Below are 7792 nucleotides of genomic sequence, written 5' to 3' on the forward strand. Positions count from 1 at the left end.
GGATCCACATAGGACAGGAGGTGAAGCGGCGAACAGTCGACACCAGCGTCCTCACTTCCCACATTCACACACCGACGGTGGCGAGCTCACACCGACCGACTCATTGGAGGCAATGCAGGGTTCAGTGTCTTTGCCCAAGGACACTTCCACATGTGGACAGGAGGAGGAGCCGGGATTCGAACCGCCGACCCAGGGATCATTGGACGACCTGCTCTACCTCCTGAGCCACATCGGCCCACATCTATCTTTGGCATAGTTACAATGGGACTGCAGCACTTCTGGTATATGGTCCTTTAACCCATTACATTTTCTTTTTTCTAAATCAAAGATTTGAGGCACATATTAACGATTTTTCAAAAATAGCAGACCTACAAGGTCATAGCGCGCCACTCGGTGGCGCGCTATGAGTTTGTAGATCTGCTATTTTTCAATATCTAAATTATAACATAATGTTTAAAACACCAAAAGGGGTTCCTGCCACAAACATGGGTTAAGTTTGGGGTTGAAAGGGTCAAAGGTTAACCTTTGTGCTGGAGAGAGCAACAGCCAAGGTCATAATCAAGGTCAAGATCGAAATGACATAATGATGATTACCCTGCTAGAGTATCTTCGCACTATATACAGTAACTATATAAGCCCCAGATATTATTATTATTATTATTATTATTATTATTATTCATTTGAACACAGTATTTTGCGTTGAACAAATTTGTTTCTAAATCCATGTCGTATACACTGCATCTCCCCACTAGCTAAAGAGTGCTGGTTTACGCCCCGAAAATAGCTGATCTACAAGCTCTCAACACGTCGCAGCACGACGCATTGTGAGCTTGTAGATCTGCTATTGTTTGCTATTTTTTTCCAAAAGTGCCCTCTTAACGGGATTCCAGCCCCTGCCCCTCTAACACTCTCTGCACGTCACTGTGTGCGTACGTATACGTGCGTGTGTGTTTATGTTGACAAAGAAAGACTGGCCCATATAATAGTGTGAAGGCCTCACTAGCTGAGGATGCCGGCTATCCCACCAGCTAAACATCTCCCAACAAACTCCACAGAGAAGGCGTTGTCTTTATGAAGTTTTACTGGTCAATTTGTGAAACAACAAAATACAAACATTTCCAAATTACTGTTACAATACGGAAAGCATGTGTCAAACAAACAGTACAAATCACTTATCTCTTAAGCTGGTTGTAAAATACATCTGTACGAATGCAAATAACAAGAAACAACATAAAATAACCTGCCATCATAAACGTATTACTCACAACATTGCTTTTAGCCCAAAGAGAAGCCACAAACAGCAGTACACATGGAGCTGAAGACATCTGACTGACTGCAGGCAGCACAGCTGAAATATATGTTGTGTATCTAATTGCAAGCACAAGGCAAACATGAAAATAAGTAACCCTGGGGTACCACAGGGTGGTGCTATTTCACAGAATAGTTAAACATGACCACTACTACACTTGTCCTGGAGGCTGCTAATGTGAGGCTAACAGGCCTAATAGATGCCCGGCTCCCTCAGTGGATTTGACTGATGCTCAGTCCCAGGAGAACACCACCCTGTCCGTCTAATTCATCTGTCAGTGCTAATAGAGGGCTAATGTCAGGAGAACACCACCCTGTCCGTCTAATTCATCTGTCAGTGATAATAGAGGGCTGATGTCAGGAGAACACCACCCTGTCCGTCTAATTCATCTGTCAGTGATAATAGAGGGCTGATGTCAGGAGAACACCACCCTGTCCGTCTAATTCATCTGTCAGTGCTAATAGAGGGCTAATGTCAGGAGAACACCACCCTGTCCGTCTAATTCATCTGTCAGTGCTAATAGAGGGCTAATGTCAGGAGAACACCACCCTGTCCGTCTAATTCATCTGTCAGTGCTAATAGAGGGCTAATGTCAGGAGAACACCACCCTGTCCGTCTAATTCATCTGTCAGTGCTAATAGAGGGCTAATGTCAGGAGAACACCACCCTGTCCGTCTAATTAAACTGTGCTAATAGAGGGCTAATGTCAGGAGAACACCACCCTGTCCGTCTAATTCATCTGTCAGTGCTAATAGAGGGCTAATGTCAGGAGAACACCACCCTGTCCGTCTAATTCATCTGTCAGTGCTAATAGAGGGCTGATGTCAGGAGAACACCACCCTGTCCGTCTAATTCAACTGTCAGTGCTAATAGAGGGCTAATGTCAGGAGAACACCACCCTGTCCGTCTAATTCATCTGTCAGTGCTAATAGAGGGCTAATGTCAGGAGAACACCACCCTGTCCGTCTAATTCATCTGTCAGTGCTAATAGAGGGCTAATGTCAGGAGAACACCACCCTGTCCGTCTAATTCATCTGTCAGTGCTAATAGAGGGCTGATGTCAGGAGAACACCACCCTGTCCGTCTAATTCATCTGTCAGTGCTAATAGAGGGCTAATGTCAGGAGAACACCACCCTGTCCGTCTAATTCATCTGTCAGTGCTAATAGAGGGCTGATGTCAGGAGAACACCACCCTGTCCGTCTAATTAAACTGTGCTAATAGAGGGCTAATGTCAGGAGAACACCACCCTGTCCGTCTAATTCATCTGTCAGTGCTAATAGAGGGCTAATGTCAGGAGAACACCACCCTGTCCGTCTAATTCATCTGTCAGTGCTAATAGAGGGCTGATGTCAGGAGAACACCACCCTGTCCGTCTAATTCATCTGTCAGTGCTAATAGAGGGCTAATGTCAGAGAGTAGTGGACTGAAAACACTGTAGGCCTACATGTTATACGGTCTAAAGCTGCGACTATAGGTTCCACAATCAATGAGTTTTTAAATTAGTGCAGGCGCTGATTTCAAATAATTGTGCAAATAAGCTAAGAGTGTTTTTGGCTGACTGTAGTGTTTGTGTGTGTGCAGAGATGGGCAGTATTTGAAATACATGTATTTGAAATACGTATTTGAAATACTTTTTTGTATTTTGTAATTTGTATTTCGCTGGGATGGAAGAAATGAGATGTATTTTGTATTTAGATACATTTTTTTGACCCAGTATTTGTATTTTGTATCAAAATACATTTTCAATGTATTTTGCCCATCTCTGAGTGTGTGTGTGTGTGTGTGTGTGTGTGTGTGTGTGTGTGTGTGTGTGTGTGTGTGTGTGTGTGTGTGTGTGTGTGTGTGTGTGTGCGTGAAGCCCCATGAAGTGAACAGAGTTTCCGTAACTCTGTCTTACTCTATGGCTCTGGATATGACTAAATAAGGCGATGAGTTATACTGACTGAATTGATCTGATCACTCTTTTGTGATCAGTGCAGAAGGTTTAAAAAAATAATAATCTAAACTGTTGTCATTGTGAAAGTCCTAACCACTTTAACAATAGCTGTCGTCCATGTTTTGGTCACTGTCATTATAGCAACAAAAAAAAAAACAATTGTAGATTGGCTATTTTCACCATTCGAAACCAATGCAAAAATTGGTTAAAGTGGTTAAAAATATCTGAATGTAAAACAGATAATGTGCTTATATGTGGCTGGCTATCTGGCAACACGGTTAGGCCCAAACGCTGTTGCTTTGTCTGCTCTGTTAATATTAATACATTATTTTGGGAGATTTTAAAAATCTCCTCTTTACTTTCATTTTTTTCGGATCCTGCACCTGAACTATTTGGATGTGCGTGCACCATCTGTTTATTATTATTATTATTATAATTATAATTATTCTATTTGGATGTGCGTGCACCATCTGTTTATTATTATTATTATTATAATTATTATTATTCTATTTGGATGTGCGTGCACCATCTGTTTATTATTATTATTATTATTATTATTATTATTATTATTATTCTATTTAGATGTGCGTGCACCATCTTCTGTCTAGCAACACACACACACTTGTGTATGTACAGTAAATTGGCCAAATGTTCAGTGTGATGAGATTGTTCTTCCATTAAAAGATCAGGGTTTGATCTGGTTTTAAGTGAGTACTGGTAGAGCAAAATGACCACAACTTCAGTCCTTTAAACACTATATTTTTCTGGCGCACGCCTCAACAGAACTCATTGGAAAAGACAAAGCATTGCCTGCACTCTCAAGTCCTCCTCGTGGTACTTTGAATTCATATAAAACACAGGCATGCAGGCATGTGTTTTTTAATATGAATTAAAAGTAGACCTACTAGAAGGACTTGTGAGTGCTGGGAATTCTTTGTCTTTTACAATGAGTTCTGTTGAGGCGTGCGCCAGGAAAATATAGTGTTTAAAGGACTGAAGTTGTGGTCATTTTTGCTTCTACGTTCTTTGCTTCTAGTAGGCCTACTCACTTAAAAAAACAGATCAAACCCTGATCTATACAAGAGAAAAGCACATTGTTTATAGCTAATGAACTATGAAACAGAGAAATACAAAATAAACACAGTTTACCACAATACTTTATTTGCTTTTAAAACACACAATGCCATGACAAGTATAATGAAATGATAGCCTACACACAAAATCAAACAGAATCTATTTCTCAAAGACCAAAGATTGGCATTAGCGGTTATTATAGTTAACTAAAACTATAGTTTTTGTGTTAACTGAAAATATATATATATAACGCTAACAGATTGAAACAGTAGCTTTTGTGTTTGATAAACGAACACAAATCATATAGAAATGAGAAAATGTCCTTAGTTTAGTCTTAGTCAAAAGTCTTCAAGGATTGCAAAAAATAACAGATCTACAAACCCACAACGCATCATGAGCTTGATCATCGGCTGTTTTTGCAATTTCTCGAACCTTGTTGAATCTTGTCCTTGACTAATCCATATTATTACAATAAAAAAAAACAATAAAAACTATATTAAAACTAAAGCTAGACAAACTAGTAGGAAATCCACTTTAAAAAACGAATCAAAATGAAACTACAATTGAAAACAAAAACTAATGACAAAATGCAAAACTATATAATAACCATTATCGTGGCTATAAACTAGACACATGCAAAGCATTGTGAAGTATAGGATGCCACGCCGTCTTTTCATTCCTGCTGATGTCTGCTGACTGAATTCACGACGCAGTAGCTGGTTGAAGGGGACCAAACCTCACAGAAACACCTGACTTGGTTCCGTTTGACCAGCCACAGCAAGACGTGTTGCTTCAGCTGGAGCGACAGAAGACAAGATGGAAGAGAGAGAGACAGTAGTAGTGTGCAGAGAGGGGAAAACGAGGGAAGAGAGGATGGAGAGATGTAGGATGGTGGCGCCCGCCCTCATCCAGCCACAGTACGGTGGGTCACGACGTCATGACATCTTGTTCAGCCTTACCTAAACAGAAGAAAACAAACAAAACAAAAAAATGTCAGCAAAGTGAAGCTATAGGTTCAAACAGAACAAAGCGAAAACGCTGAACATAATCTGACATAATGGAGAGAGATATACCCAGACCATTTTCACTGTTCCTTATCCCATTCTGACCTGAGATCAGATTTTAAAAATGTCTTCTATATACATCCTGACAGTTTTCCATTCTGACCTGAGATCAGATTCTAAAAAAAAATCTTCTATGTCAGTCGCTCTTCGACTTTTTCACAAAATAGCAGACCTACAAGCTCGTAGCGCGCCACTCGGTGGCGCGCTATGAGCTTGTAGATCTGCTATTTTTCAATAGCTAAAGCATAACATGATGGTTAAAGTGATTAAACACAACAAGAGCCAATTAGGGTCATTATGTTTACCAAACAAAACGTTGATCTCGGAACGCCAATCATTCCCTCCCCCAATTTCCTCAACCCAAATAACACAATGACAGCTCCGGTCCACACTCCATGTTCTCTCTCGCTCTCTTGGTTCCCTCTCTCCCTCTCCAATGGCCCCCCACCCCTCCACCCCCACCACCCCCTTTCTGAAAGCCCTCTCACTGCTATAATGGGTGACAGCTGTGCTCTGTCAATCCCCTTGACTGTCAGCAGTTGGGGCAGGGCAGGAATTTTCCAGGGGGTCCCTGAGACCCTATCAGTGTGGCCCTGGGAGTAACTATAGTCCACGTGCCTTTGGCTGAAGGGGAGCATGAGATGGCAGGGATCTCACCTGTTGTCCTAGGGGCCACACACACACACACACACACACACACACACGCGCACGCACGCACGCACGCACGCGCGCGCTCGCACACACACACACACACACACACGCACGCACGCACACACACACACACACAGAGAGAATACACACAATACACACGATAGGCTTATACATTTCTTGAAGTTCCAATTTTTCAGCCCGATACTTGCCCTTAATTCGTCAGATAATGGATATAGTATTAAAGAAAACAGTCTTCGCAGCAGTGTGGCGCTTAAGTCCCCTTGAAACCACACACTTCCTTACATTCCATAACTGGCGTATTCATATGGGCATATAAGGAAGCATGTCTTCACAAGGAGTAACAACTGGATGCACTGCTGCCTGCTGCTGGGGGGACAAAGCACCCTTTCATAGCCGCAGAGCAGCGGGAGGAACAACCGGCTTAACAATGGTTAACTGTGACAGACAGAGAGAGAGAGAGGGGTTGGGATGGGGCTTTACAGACATAATACACAGAATGATAGTGGGCTTGATAGAGCTCTGTCTCATGAACTCAATTTAAACTACTGTTATAAAGTTTTTTACCTAATAGTTTGACTTGTTTTTTTATGCTACCACCAGTAGCATATTGTTTTACTTCATGAGTAGGAATCTTACAAAGATTGTTTATCCATATCTGATATTGTTATACCTCATGTTCCCTATAAGTACCAGAGCGGTAGCTCTCAGCACGCAGCTTGATAGATAATACCGCCAGTGATGGCTGACCAACTGTCTCTCTCATGGTCACGTCAGTCTCCCATGTGTCCACATAATTCTAAAGGGCGAGGCACACGCCACGCACTAAAGTAACGGCAGATAAAGGTTGTCGCCCATGTCATTTCCTAAAACATTGCAGTGTGCCATATGCCAAAGTCACATTTAACCCAACAACAGGATATTATAAATACCCTGCAATGTGGATATGTTTAATGAGCAAGGAACTGTACAGTATGAGGAAAAAAGCATTTCTTTTAAGAATAAAAAATAATGCTGCTGTAAAAGTGTGCCTACCTTTACTGAATGCAGTCTGGTTTGGATCCATGGATCTCCTCTCCTTGTGGCTGGTCACAGCGGTCAGTAGATTGACCAAGTTGAGGTTAGGATGCGGCGGGCCACTCATGATTAATTTATACTCCATCGTATGACGGTGTCATTTGATGGAGTATAAATCAGAGCTTCAGTACAGCCACAGGCTACACTACAACCCTCTCCTACACGGCCACATATACTGTACCTAAATGGCCTCCCTTCCAATGAACTCCGCTGGAAAAACAAACCCTATGTAATGAATGGTGTTTCAACTTAACCCTCACAACAATCTGCCTTTGATCTTCATTCTCATGCAGATCAAAGGCAGATTGTTGGACGCCTCGTCAGTGAGACCCCTCGAGGTAACCAAACATAATGGGGTGCGCTTTCCTGCATAACACCTACGCTGAAAACAAGGTGTCACGCTCCCTGACGTCCTGCCAAACTGTGCCGCGGGCCGTCCTGTGGCCATCATAAAACAGAGACAACGCCGACTAACAACTGGTTTGACACCTGCGGCTATATCTTGCCTCACCATTTACCACTTATCCATACACAATTACTTGCCTTTTTTGTTTTCTCTCACTATTTTAAAACATTTTAAAATAGTTCAAATAGCTGATCTACAAGCTCACAACGTGTCGATGTAGACTGGCTAGTTTAACTATTTTAAAATGATTTAAAA

General features: G+C 42.0%; 1 long non-coding RNA gene across 1 annotated transcript; it reads right to left on the bottom strand.

Moving 5' to 3' along the window:
• Nucleotides 1-4386: 4386 nt before the first annotated feature.
• Nucleotides 4387-7190, bottom strand: LOC310877166. The gene is made up of 2 exons (XR_014570785.1): nucleotides 7090-7190; nucleotides 4387-5280 (listed from the first exon to the last, which is right to left on the bottom strand). It is a non-coding gene; the product is annotated as an uncharacterized lncRNA (long non-coding RNA).
• Nucleotides 7191-7792: the final 602 nt, after the last annotated feature.

Source organism: Protomyctophum parallelum (assembly GCF_964188405.1).
Source record: "Protomyctophum parallelum genome assembly, chromosome: 19".
NCBI lineage: Eukaryota > Metazoa > Chordata > Actinopteri > Myctophiformes > Myctophidae > Protomyctophum > Protomyctophum parallelum.